Here is a 15,100-nt window from a genome sequence, read left to right as displayed (position 1 = left end):
ACGCACATAGCCTACAACACGTGCGCATCGCGTCTCGTTGTACCATACACAGCTGATGCGCTCCATGCATTTTATTGTAAGTCTGCATCTAGTTCTCGTCGAATCAGGTTTAAGCAGTGTGCATTATAAAATAAAATGTGAAATAAAATGTCTTAAATTAAAAATAAATTACAGAGAATATTGTGATAGCCAACGTATATGAAACATTTGGTCTCCATTAGTTAACGATGGAGATGAAACCTAAAACAGACACGTGGATTTCATTTGATAGGACGCTTGAAATGAAAAGTTTGAGTCACATCATGTGTGTCGTTGGTTTGTGTGCGGCCTGCAAATTCAGAATCTAGGGTCGCTGCCAGCTGCGTCCAAACAACGCCAACGAGTTCATTTAATATTTTACACATGCAGGTTTCTTTGACAGACTTTTATATTGCTGGGTTGGTGTTGGATTAGGCTGTTTCTTCAAAATATGTTGGATTCTAGCGCTGAAGGCAAACATGCGTCCGCAAATGCACCTGAAGATGACCGTGTCGTTGTTGTCTTTCCTGGAGGTTTGGGAAAAAGTTTGGTTACACTTTATTTTAAGGTGTCCTTGTTACAGTGTAGTTATACATTTCTGTACTGAGTAATATTAATGAACTACATGTACTTACTATATGGTTATGGTTAGGATTAGGGTTTGGTTTAGGGTTACTTGCATGAATTATGCATAATTTATTATTATTATAACGTGTAAAAAGGACACCTTAAAGTAAAGTGTTACCAAATGTTTATCCACAAAAGAAATGGATATATAACTAAAGTGATACTAGCCATTTCAGTTTCAAACCAAATCCACAAAGGCTATAGATTTCCTAGTAAAATAAAACTTGTACTCCTGAGGCCACTAGACAAAGGGTCCTCAAGTCACTTCTTCTTAATAGTAAAGCGCCAAATCTAGTCAAGAAACTTCCCTGAACCCGGGAACTAAATATAGCACCTGATAACCCAGTGGACACCACACACAACAGCGTGAGAACCGGTGTGTTAAATCACAGTTCCGCCAGCGGATGGTCTCATTAAAATGCGTATCAATAGCAGGAATTTATTTTGTATTTTGTGTGCTATTTATACGCAGAAACTGAATTTGGCTTGCATACGATAGGTACGTGTTTGACATATAATAAGCAGTTTTTGCGTGCATATGATACTCACTTTGTTGGCGTGCATATGATACGCATTTTTGGCATGTATATAATACGCACCTACCCCACACCCCTAAACCTAACCATTGCTTATCATATGCACGCCAAAGTCAATTTCTTCTTATAAATAATACGCCAAATAGAAACCCAAAATCGTGCCATTGAAACGCACTTTCATGAGATCGGGTTTAATATGACCCAATTTCTACTGCCTCGGGCTCTGTAGAGATTCAAGATCCGTCACGAAACCCAACAAATAATTTCAATGCAGATATTTGATTCATGATCTAATGAGTGATAACGGGACAGTAACAGCCCTCTGATGTAATAAGCTTATGTATTACAAACATTGCATCAAGTGTAATTTGTGGTACTGTTCTTTATTCCACAAAAATGGAAATAAAACGAATGAAAAAAAATATATTTATTTAAAGAGACGTATATACTTAACATTTGCAGTAATGTTAGTTAAAAGTAGTATGATATAGGCCTAAGCATGTAACTGCACTATTGATCTTAACCCACCCTTAGGCCTATTGTTTTGTAAGACTTTGCCAAAAGGTCTTGGTATATGTTCCTCATCGTGCAACCTATACACAATTTGTGCAGTCATATTGAGTGCTTACAGGAAGACAGCTAAAAGTAGAAAAACATATCATGCAAACTGAATAATGGAGATTACTGTCCAAAATCTCTAGAATGCTCTAGAAAACATCTTGCTCGTTCAAGCGTTTCAGTTTGTACAGAGGGCATAAACAAATGTGTATGAAACACAGATTAGCTCGCAAGAAATGAAACACGAGTTCTTTTAAATTAGCCGTCTTGTGTGGATATTTGTGTGAACAAGAAATTGAAGTAATTATTATGAAACGCTATAAGTAAGAACCGTTAAAACGTTATTTCTAAATTTCCTAAACGTAGTAGCCTATAATCAGATTCGAAATAAATTTGTCGATTAGAAGTTTCCTGCTGCTTTTACACTTAATTCTTAAAATACAAGAAAATAAGTTTTCCGGTTGTTTTTGAGATATGAACTTTTTTTTTTTTTTTTTTAATCCCTGCGTGTGGGAAAGATATTTTCCAGCTTGCCTTGAACAAAAATAATTTGCCAATGTGAGAATGTAAATTTAGACCTGACCACTTGCTACCTGAGGCATAAAATAACTTTTTTAAACTTTAGGGTTAGGGTTATCTGCTGAAAAGTTTTACCCTGATATTATTCTAATTTTAGCTCGAGGAAAGCTACAACATATGAAGACTTTTTGTGAGCCTCTGTCTTTTGTAGGTAACATTAAATGGTAATAGTGTACGAATGTAGCTTGAACTTTCGGAAAACGGCGAACAGGACCTTTTAAAGATAGTAAATTAAACAAAAACATTATTATTATTATTATTATTAGTCAATCACGCTAAGGCCCAAAAATTATGTCATATAGGCTACATTATACAATTAAAAGTGCACGGTCGCTTTATTTATTTATTTATTGATAATTTCTTGTGCGTGTGTGATTCCTCGCAATCTACGTGTTTAATCGGATGGCATTTGAGCGCTATCAACACTTTGCTTTATTTTATCAGGAAAATATGCAAATATGTGTGCAATAAACTTGTTTAAAACGACTTAGGAAACTTTTGTCAGTGTTTTGACTTTAAATTGATTGTACAGGTTAAATATGGAAGAAACTGGTCGCTTTGCCTAATTTCATCCTCAAAGACCAGAGCTTCACTCACCTTCAATTCAGAAAAATCTGTACGTTACACACATTTTCTGCCCATATTAATAAGATAATATATTAATGTATTAGTGAGGGATAATCTATATGTCCCTCATTGATACATCATGAGGTCTGCGAGACTGTATTTTTTTATATTTTCATACATTTAACAATAATAATTAAAAAAAGAACAAATGAAGCCCCTAAGTTTTATTTATTTATTATTATTATTTTCTAAATTTTGATTTATTTTATTTTATTTATTTTGAAGTTTGGTTTAGCACTACTTTTCTTTCCCAAGACAAGTAAAGTTTTCCGTGTTACCAATATGTCAGTGTTTTTACTTTTATGCAATAATTGTGCAGTCTACATTAACACATTCAATCTACATTACTTTAACAAAGCCTCGCGATGGTTCACTAAACACTAGAAGATCAATATATATTACAGCAGACAAACACTACAAAACCTAAGTGCAGACCTGATTTAAATCCAAACCTGAATGTTCTGTAGTGCTGTGGGGGTCAGAACGGCCGATGCAGCTGCTGCCACCAACTGTGTGCTTTTCGTTTCATATCACAAAACCTGGAAACATGGGAAAACGCATATGTATTTCATCTCACTTATCGTTGCATCCTTATGTATTTACACATAAATGCACGGACATACAAACAATACTACAAAAAAAAAAAAAACGTATTCAATAATAATAATAATAATAATAATATTAATAACATAATACTTTATTCAGGCACTGCATTTGCTAGCTCCATGGATTATTTTTAGTGTATGTACAAATTATTGTTAAGAATCGTGTCTGCAAAGGAATGGACGAACTTTTATGTGTGTGTGTGTGTGTGTGTGTGTGTGTGTGTGTGTGTGTGTGACAGGCGTTCTAGAATATATTATTTCATGACTTTCGTTCATTATCCTGAATGAGCTTAGAGGCAGTTGAAAGTTGCAGGCTGTAGGATAAGAAACAAATAAAGTGATTTTTTTAATATCATAATATCATATTATTTAATACCATAATGCATGGTCCTCAAGCTAATTTTCACATTTACGGATACGAAATGAAATGATTACATATAGGTGGCATGTTAGCACTTCAGATCAATGTAACAGATTGTTCTGTTTGCACAGGTTCAGAGTATCGTTCACAATCAGTTTGTCGCTCTCCTGAATGAATGGATTACTGTAGTCATCAGGAATGGAGGCTACGTCAAACTTTCACAGTACTTTTTACTCGTGTATATATATATATGTATTAATACACGGCCCCTTTCAGAGCCTTCGCGTTTTTATATGTTGCTTCTCTTGTCAAGTCGAAGTTGCGTGGCACCAGAACTTCCATCTCTAGGGTCTCTGAGTTTGACATGGCCACACATGTCAGCATGTTGGTCAGCCCACCCTCCCGTGGCTGGATGCTGCTCTCTCTAAAGGCGATAAGATACACCTCTCACCTCACTCACAACTCCGCGCTCTGCTGGGGCCCCTGCGCTGGGCTGGAGCTGACACATTTCTGCTAACAATCACATCACACACCGGACCCACATTCCGCCTTTCTGGTCCCCTTGGCTTTTTTTCCATTCACTTCCAAAAGAGCCTCCTACCAATGGGTCCGATCCCACCGGCAGCCGCCCCCCGCCGAGAGGTCAGAGTCATTAAAACAGTTCGAGATGTTTGCTATTATAATCTTCTTTTAGAAACCTACAGGACAGTCCTTCTGATCTTAACATATCAGCTTTGCCATGTTCAAAAAAAAAAAAAAAAAAAACGAGGAAGTTCTCTGATGAGGGTCAATGGTTACATTTTTAGAAAGTTGTACATTCTTAAAAATAAAGGTGCTTAACAGCGATGCCATAGAAGAACCATTTTTGGTTCCACAAAGAAACGTTCAGTCAAAGGTTCTTTAAAGAACCATCTCTTTCTTACCTTTATATAATCTGAAGAACCTTTTGTGAAACAGAAAGGTTCTTCTTATGTTAAAGGTTCTTTATGGAACTATTCAGACAAAAAGGTTCTTCTATGGCATCGTGAAGCACTTTTATTTTTAAGAGTGCATTTTATCAGTTACTTATTGTTTGCTATAACTATATTGGAGAAAAGCCACCTGGAGAAGCATTCATCTTTAAAATTGCATTGAAATTGCATTTATACACACACACACACACACACACACATATAGTTTTCCATAGTAAATGTTTTTAATATGTTTCTGGAAAGAAGTTTAATGTGTGATCAGAAATATTTGATTCTTTTCCATGCCGAGCCTTAGCTATGTTTGTTCATTTATTTCTCATGTAACAGTCGTGTTTGGTTGATGAGGGTCAGACACGGGTGCTTGTTGTAAAATGCTGCCCTCTGTCGGCTGTTGTTGCTCGTCACAGTATTTGGACTGAACGAGGAACAGAACTCGCTCAAGTCCAGTTTCACAAGCCAGCCACAAATAACCAAATAAAACAGCGGAAGACGTGAACATACATACATATGTTTTATTAGTAGTACTGTGTCTGATGCTTGCAGCCAAAACAACACCAATGACATCAAATAACTTGGAACTGTGAATCACAATCTTAATGGGCACGAAGATCTTAACTTTTTAATTACAACAAAATGTCAAACCATGTCTTTACTTCACCCACATGCATTTTAATAAACCCTGTCAGCTTGCATTCGGGCAAATAAAGACATGGTTTGGAAGATTTTATTTTGCACTCCTTCATGAAAATAATAGTTTATATTGTAGTGTTCTATATGTTAGAGCTGTCGGGCCGGATTTCGCAGGATGCATCCAAACTCTGTTTGAGTTACTATCATGCATAAAAACCCTTGTACAACACTTATAGTAATACTGAGATAAAATACAAAAAAAAAAAAAAATACAACCATCAACGTATTTCAAAATTGTTACTTTATTGTAACATATAAAATTGTTATATCAGTGTTACCAGTATTACCACATCAGTATTGTAACTTATTTGTAACATTTGAACTTTTCATTTAGTGCAATGTTTGTCATTGCAACATTTTTGTGCAGCCTTCACTAACAACTGCAATTGGGTTTATATGTATACCTAAATGCATTGTGTTATCCCACCGGTCACTACTGTGACCATCAACATTTTGACTCATTCTATGACCGCACATCAAAACTAAATAATTGTGAATTCATGAATTAATACCAGACACCTTAAAGATAATGTGGACTAAAAATCTTTGTCATTTCTGTATGTTAACACACTTTACTAGCCTTTTGTTTTGGAGCTTTGATGCAGTCCTCATCTTCTCAAGGTGCAAACAAGAAAAATAAACTGCTCTGGTCATGTGACAGTTTGCACTAACCATGTGACACTGCACAGATTTCATTGAGACCCTTTTATTTTTTTCATATTTGCAGGAAATGCACTAAAACACCAGTTAGTAAGGTTTCTAGAGCTTTATAAATGAAAACCTTTTTTTACGGTCACTATTGTGACGGATGGGATTAAATGGGTTAATTACTTAGGCCTATACTCAAAGAGAACACGGTTTCAGATGCAGTCAAGATGCGCTACTGAACCACATTCATCCATTTAGAGGAGACAAAGCACAACCAAAACAATGTTCTTCTGAAAGACACATGCAGTTTTATTTTGTGATCACTAGAGGGCCCAAAGTTACATGGGATGTGTCCAAAGTACCGCTGAGGTTCCTGGCAGAAGGTTGTGGTTTCATTCACTCATTCTTTGGACTACACTGGAGTAATGCAGGGAACAGTGAGTAAGTGTATAGAGGGCGATTACAGATACAGTCGTAATGTAGATCGCACAATCAGCTGTGCAACTCATCCTTGTGTTTGTTTGGATCAATGCTTAATCTCAAGTTAACATAATAAATGAGGTTTGTAATTGCAGTTCTGCTGCCAGAATTTGATAAAGGGCTACTTATTCACCAGCTATCTTTGTGCTATATCTTAAGAGGATATGATTTCTGTCAAGGGGTTTAAAGTGCTGATTTATGGCCATTTTCATGGGTGTGTTAACTTGAATATGATGCTGTGGGTTTATAATGATACAAAGTGTAAAGCAGTTTGCAAAATCTTGGGAAGTTTATCTTCACTGTTTTCTTTTTATGGCCTGTGAAGTTTGCATACGGGAGAACAGGAGACTGCATTTCTCTGTCATTTCTAAGGATGCATTTATTATAAGGGACTGATACACTGATACTGCGTCATTTGATTTGCATGGATCCATTACTATAACAATATCCCCAGCAATTTGTTTGTCTTATCTGTATTTGTATAATAATGTAATTTAGTGGTCTTATTACACCTGTGTATTTCTAAGTAGAGCTCAGTTATCTATAATCTCACAAAACCAGTGCTCAAATATTCAAAACCACGTTTTCCAAAGACTACAGCTCTTCAGACTGTTTAAACTAAAGTATTTCAGCTGGTAAAAAGTGGAAGTATCATCTGATGTATCACAAAACTCAACGTTACAGTCATGTGTAACTGCTATTTTATTGAATTATTAATCTCACAACTTCTCCATCAATCATAAAACAACTACTACAATTGGGCTTTTTTAAATGACAATTTCCCCTGATTAACTGTATTTTAATTGTAATGTGTTCTATAAAAAAGACAGTTTTGCTGCTGCTTTGTTCTACACTGTAAATATAAATAAATCCTCCCAAAACTATCAGGATAATGCACATGACAGTATTTAGCTGTAAGATTACATATAATGTAAAATTGTAATAATTTTTAAATAATTTACTGATGTTTTTTTTTTTTACTGTAGCTTTTTAGAGTATTTTTCTGTAACAACTACAAACATTTTTTACAGCATAGTAGTCTTCACTATGAAACGATTTAGATAAAACTGTGTACTGAGTAAACAAATCTGAACAATCTGAAAACTGGTAAATGTCGCCATCGTGTGGAGCGACAAAGTATCACTTTTCTTTATCATTATATCAGACTCTTCGCATTTCTGCCCCTAGTGGCAGTCACAGACACTTCACATTGGTTGTGAAGCAACTGTTGCCCTCTGCTTATTTGACATTGTAAAATTTAATTAATATAATGAATGTGTTAATATATCCACAAAAAACAAATGACCCCCAAAATAAAAACCTAATAGGTTTTTATAGGATTAATCAACATGATTTAATAACTATAAAATTAGTATTTCTGCCATAATTATTCTAAACCGCAATTTTGCAGAATAATGTTAAAGTAGAAAAATACTGGTAATTCTAACCTCGTGCTCATAGTTTGGATTAGAATACATCACATCCGGTCGGCCGGTCGCATGCATGCAGTCTAGCTGCAGAAGTTTCATTATTTTAATGCATCCAAAGCTCCCATTCGTCATTTGACCATTCAGAAGGGTGCTTTGACCCCTGCTATGTGCCCTCAATGTGCACTTCTGCTGAGGAGAGCTCGACTTCTACCCGACAGTCAAAGCGGCATCACGTCACGAAACCCTGCTGAAAAAAAACAATAGACACCATCACAAAATTTGTAATGGTTATAATGTGACTTGTACTGGTTTTAATGGGAACTGTAATGTGCCTGTGGGTCTCTGCTGGTAATTGGTCGCCTTCTGTTGGTGGCTTGTTAAAACCACTAAACCCTAGAATATGTCCCAAAACACACTACAGAAAACCATTTTTAACGGTTTTAATGGTTAAAAGTTGATTGTTTGTAATGTTTGTAATGGTATTTGTAGTGGAACCCATTAGAATTTCTGTAACGGGTTCTAATGCTTTTTTCAACAGCGAAGGTTTAGGGCACGAGTTGAGACAGGGCCCTAGTTTCCTGCAGATATCAGCTCGAACCCTAATTAAACACTCCTGAGCCGACTAATGAAAGTCTTCAGGAGGATCGCTTGAAGAATCATCGGCAGGTGTGTTGAAGCAGGTTGTAAATCATCTTCGCAGGACAGTGGGTCTCCAGCAGCACTAACTACAGTATCTACTATTTTTTCTTCCCCCATTTTTGTAACGTGAATAGTATATAATGCATATTTAATTCTAAAGTGAAGAACATTGTAACCAACCAGTAAAGACTATTGAATATTTATAATCTGAATATTTCCAAACCATTCAGAAGGAATTATTTGGAACAGTGTACTAAAGTGAAAAGCTTGCTGACTAATTATAGTAATAACTGAGGTTAATTTGACTGGATTTCACTGATGTGATCACTGCAAAAACATATTTTCTTCCTTAGTATTTTTATCTTGTTTTTAGTATAAATATCAAAAAATTCTTAAATCAGCCTGCATTTACTTGACAAGTAAAATGACTTGTTTTCTAAAAAAATAAAAAATATCTTAAGTCATTTTACTTAAGTAAATGCATCTTAATTTCAGAATTTGTAGACATTTATACTAGAAAACAAGACAAAAATGCTAAGGAAGAAAATCAGTTTTTGGTGTTTCCTCATAGTGTCAGCTACTGATGCAGTGCCGAGTGAACCCATTGAGTATGAGTCCTGTTAACTGAGATTACAATAAAAATTAAGTAATTAAAAAATATAATAACCTTACAAACCTTTCGCAGCTGACCCAATATCAGTCATGTTGTTCATGCATATGCAGTTCTTCATACAGAAGGAAACCTATAACCAGGGACCTCATTTATAAAATGTTGAATAGAAACCTTCCTACATTTGATCTTATGATTATTTCTCAAATGTGTGTTTGTGTGATTCAGACAACGAACGTGCGTACACCTCTCTTCCAGATGTGATTCTCTGGCTCTCTGCCTCAAAGAGAAGTGTGTACGTTTCCTTAGAATGATCTTTACCACATCCGATGGCGTTTTTATGAATCTGAACGCTGGCGTGGGTTTTAGCGTACACACACTCTAAGATCAAATCTGTGCATGTTTGGTATTGGGACTCTGTTCCACCGCTGAGGAGCAAGAATCGAACAATTGGGTGTAAGGATAAACTCTTATTGTGAACAGAAGGGGGCGCTGGTTGACCAGAAGTGACTGATCATAGCTGTTTATTTGAGGGTACAACGGCCAATGACTAACCAGGATCATTCATCTGGTTGAAATAAGGTCAGATGTCTTTGAGACCAGTATATTCAGGTTTCTGAAATGGAAACCAGCACATTTTCTAGTTCAGTGGTCAAAATATCATTGAAATCGCACTTGAACTAAAAAACAGGGACAATGCATTTTGTATGTTTTTGTTTTTAATTGTTGTGGGTTCCATATTATTATATTATTTATTATGATGTTTGCATGTCAAACTGACCCTATAACTGATCAACTCAACAAGAATCAAACCATAAACCAGCAAATAATAACCACTACAAACAGAAAAAAAATCACAAAATTAAAAATTAAAATAAAAAAAGTATTCTATCAAAACTGTAACTTTACAAACACACATGACAAAAAACAACAACAAAAAACTGTATTTAGCTAACAAACATTTTAATGTTTTCTAATCTTATTTTAATTTCTTTTCACAAATATATGAAAGTATGTATATATATATTAATTCAGTGGCACATTCCTTGGAGTCAGATATGCAAACGTTGAACACCTCTGCACTAATTGGTGGTAATAGCTGTGCTCTGATCCAGGGTCAGTTCTTCAGTGGCTCGAGGAATCAGTGTAGCTCGACTGTTTCGAATGTGCTGTGAAATGGGACATTTTCAGGGGAACAGGACACCAGAACCCAGAAAACGGGGACATCTGGCCACTCCTAAGGAACTGGTTTACTTCCTAAAACGTCACAAATTTTTGCCAGTTGTATGGAACTTCTGAATTTGAATTCATTTCAAATTCTATAATCAGTGCAGGTACTATGCTTTATACAAAATGGACATTTTTACATTCTACATTTCAAAGTTACCCTACGCTCTTTGTGTATAATACACTCGTAGAAGGTGAGAGACTCGGAAACCATCTGTACATGGGTCATGTGATCACGAAGGTCTCGACCAATCAGGATGCAGCATCAGTTCAAGAAACATTCTGGACTTGTTTTTGTGAGTTTTAGAGTTTAAGATCCTTTTAGCATTGTGTGTGACCATGATGGCATAGTAAATATTATTATTTTTAATTATATAAAAGTGATCTTGCTCTGAATAAAAGTTTGGATAGAAACCATGTTGCTCTGCATGCTAAGGCATCATTCCATATGAATTCCTGTTTAGCCATTTTTTTCTCTCTATTCTAGACCACCCACACAACACAGATGTGATGTAAGTCGTTTGGATGAACGATAAGCCTCTACACCAGAGACTTTGCCTCTCGAATCTGAACCAGCACACCTTCATCTGCAGTAGCGAATACAGTAAATGCAGGGATAATGTATTGTGTAGTTCAAAATTGTCAAACTGCATTGTGTATTTCTGGGGAGCCACAGTACAGCACATTTTCTATGTGCCCTCAGTTTCACATGTGATTTAAATCATCAGCTCCTCGGCAGAGAGCTAAACGAAACGTGCTCTGTCAGATAAGACAAACATACAACTGAGAACAGCTGGAATAAACCCACTTCTCCCTTGGAATACATATAGATTTTGATTGCCAAAATCTGGTATTAAGCTTTGTTATCCAGTAGAAAAACACACAATATATCTACACTGCAAAAAATGCTTTTCTTACTTAGATTCTTTGTCTTGTTTCCAGCCAAAATATCTACAATTTCTTAAATCAAGAAGGATTTTCTATACAAGTAAACATTACTGTCTTGTTTTTCCTTAGAACAAGCAAAATAATCTGCCAATGTGGTAAACTAAATAATCTTATTTCAAACAGAAAATAAGATTATTTTGCTTCCCCCATTGGCAGATTATTTTGTTTTTTTCTGAAAATCCTTCTTGATTTAAGAATCTTTAGATATTTTGGCTGGAAACAAGACAAAGAATCTAACTAAGAAAAGCATTTTTTGCAGTGAATACTGTTTTTTTTTTTTTTGTTGTAAACAAGTGTGCTGCAGTAGATTAAGTGAAACACTACTAGGATGTATAATACAGGATATATTTAGAGATGGTGACTGGTGTTTGGAAAAGACAAGAGCTGTGAATCACTCTGTTTTGATCATGCACAACTCTTTACAAAATAAAATAAAGATATTTCAGTAAGAGAGCATTTTGTACATGCATCATATTTTGCGACCACATCTTTATTAATCTGAACAAGATTATGTGCTTACTAAAAATGTACAGATATACATAAATACACTTATTCAGAATAAGGTCTTTTAGAAGTAGTATGTTCAGCAATGGTTTGCGGTCATTGGAACTATTGGAGAGTTCAGAAAACTCTGGTCTAAGAATTAAAGTTACGCATAAAAAACTCTTGCTTAACACATTGCAATACAAATCAGCACTGGTGGGCAGCCGTAGCTCTCAGATGAAGGAGTTAACTGCATTCGTCTGTTACAGCAGATTTCACTGTCTTTTGATCACTTGCCAAATCAGCTCTATACGAGTGTGTTAAGTCTGAATGCCACATGAAAGAGCAGACTGTTGCAATCTATCAGCTACTGCAGGCTGGAGGAGTATAGAGTCGAACCGTTGCGTGTTTAGCCGTGAGCAGGGGTGGAGGTGTGCATATCACGTGCTTTTATAGATATGTGCATATTCCCTGTGATGAGCAATATAGAGATGAGTCACTGGAGCGAGTGTCTCTGTGTCTGTGAACGCCTGTGAGTCATCTGTGGCAACTTGTTGGCTATTGAGTGCAAAGTGTGTGTTTGTGTGGCAGCCATCAACCTTTCCCACATCTGGGTGTGGTAGAAACGTCAATATCATTATCATTAAAGGGCTTGTCATTTACTCCCCCTATATGTCGTTCCACTACTGTGTGGCTTTCTTTTTCTGTGGAACATAGAAGAAGATAATTTGAGAAAAGTCTCCTTGTTTTTGTCCATGCAGTGGAAGTCAGTGGGCACCAAACGATGACAGAATTTTCATTTTTGGTTGAACTATCTGCCTAACAGCTATGAATAACTGCATGTAAGAAGATTAGCATTATATAGTAAGGTGAAACATAATTCTGTTGTAATTGTTTAGTAAACTTTAACTATTAAGACACTAAAAATGTGGATTTTTAAATATTATTTAGAAATATAACACCATTGCGAGTACACTATGGAAATCGATGAAGATGGTTAGTTAATAAGAAAAAATCTATTATGTATAGATGTTACATATATACGTACATGCGTACATACAAACATATATATATATAGTACACACACACACACACACACACACATATACATACATATATATATACTGTATAAACACACACACACACACACACACAGTATGTAATTTATACTGAATTTAGTCTTTTATAAAACTATGAATTATGCATTTTTATGTATTACAGTTTAGAGAACATAAAACAGGGCTACATTTTTTTTCCACTCAAGAATGGTGTATTGTAATATGATCTCTGTCTCTGAGATGATTCTCATAAGCTTCATATCACCAGTGGATGGCGCTTTAATATCGCAGATCAGCAGCAGGTCGAACACAAAGATGGATCCTCATTACAAAATGTTCTTGATACTTGTTTTCAGGCTGTATTAATATAACAAATTATGCCGGTAATGCAAGGTCGAATGTTTTCATTTTAAGTTTAACACGTCAACAGAACGAATGATTTGCAATCAAACCATAATCATCCGAGTCACGGGTTCAGTCCTGCATTATCGGCTGGCAGTGGTCTTTCTTTGTTGAATATTTTGGTGGAAACTATTATAGTTGGGAAACAATCAAATAAGAATCATTTGAGAATTATTTAATAGTCAAGTCCACATTCTTTTGAAAATGTATTATATTCTCACTTGTTTTTTAATTGTATGTTATTATGTTTTTCCAAATTACGGTTGAATTATTTGTATTATTATGTATTTCATTATTAATAGCCTAAACAAAACAACAAAATACCCCTTTAGGATATTTTGACTCTAGGGGTATCTAGGAGTAAATTCCGTCATATTTTTATATAATATATTTGACTTTATTTCTCCCGCGGAACACAGAAGTTATTATGAAGAACACAGGTCTCCAAACAACATTCGACTCGTCTGACCTCGAGACATCTTTTGTGTTCCAAAGAAAAAAGACATGTATGGTATGGACCAACAAAATTAGCATTTTGTATAAACTATCCCTTTTTGACTGTCTCCAGTTTCCATTTCAATGGCACCAACCTTTTATGAACAATTGGCCGTGTCTGTTATCTAACAGTCGTATTTATTAAATATTGTTTTCTAGTTTTTATTTTAATTTTATAGTGTGTACATCAAACACGGGAAGGTTGTCTTCACCTCGACAGATTTCTACTGTCGTATGGTTTTGATATCATATATTTGTCAAGCACAGGAACACTGAAACAGGTCCGCCCTGTTTACCTCAAGAGAAGTTCAGCGATAGGCTACTTATTCAGCTTAAAATCCACCAAGATTGTATTTGTTATATTATAGTTTTGCCAGTCTTTCGTGTCGCTTAGTACATTATCGGTATTTGCAAACGGACCCAACAGTCTGCTTCATGACTATCAAATAATAATAATACGTTAACCTTTTTTTTAAGTGAACACTGGCGAGAACATGTGTTGTATGTTTGCATGCATGCATGAGAATGACCCTTTGCTCTTTGAAATGTACTTTGCCCTGTGACCGCTGGGTGGCGACAGCTTTGACTTTGTCAACAGCAGAACTCAGACGCTCCGTCGCCGCCGTGTAATAAACACGGCTCTGATAACGAAGGCGCCAGGTGAGCAATAGAAGGAGCAATTGCGATAGTTTACGTGGTGTTTACCACTGTTCTTCAGCGCCAACGCCGTTACTTATTAACCGTACTTTATACAAATAAAGATATAGTCTTGATAAACCCTGACTCGAGGATCCACAGAGTGGGCAGTCGAGTTATTTTACATTCTTCCAGGTTCACATCGGTCCACGTAAACACGCACGACAGGCCTTATAAAGCTCTCTCACAGCGTAATGTACAGATAGAGTGACAGCTCGAGATGTGCTATGCTTTCTTTCGCTTTCCCTACTTTTTTTGTTTTTTTGCTCTGGAACATCCTCCATAAACGAAAAGTAGCCTCGAAATAGTAACATCTATCAAACATTTGAATGAATGTTTTTATTATGAATACAAGAGAATCACTTTGTTTTGTTTTATTTGACTTTATTTGGTTAATTTGGTTGTATGCGCG

Source organism: Onychostoma macrolepis, chromosome 05, assembly GCF_012432095.1.
Source record: "Onychostoma macrolepis isolate SWU-2019 chromosome 05, ASM1243209v1, whole genome shotgun sequence".
In the NCBI taxonomy this organism is placed as follows: Eukaryota; Metazoa; Chordata; class Actinopteri; order Cypriniformes; family Cyprinidae; genus Onychostoma; species Onychostoma macrolepis.
Note: the sequence above shows the minus strand (reverse complement) of the source record.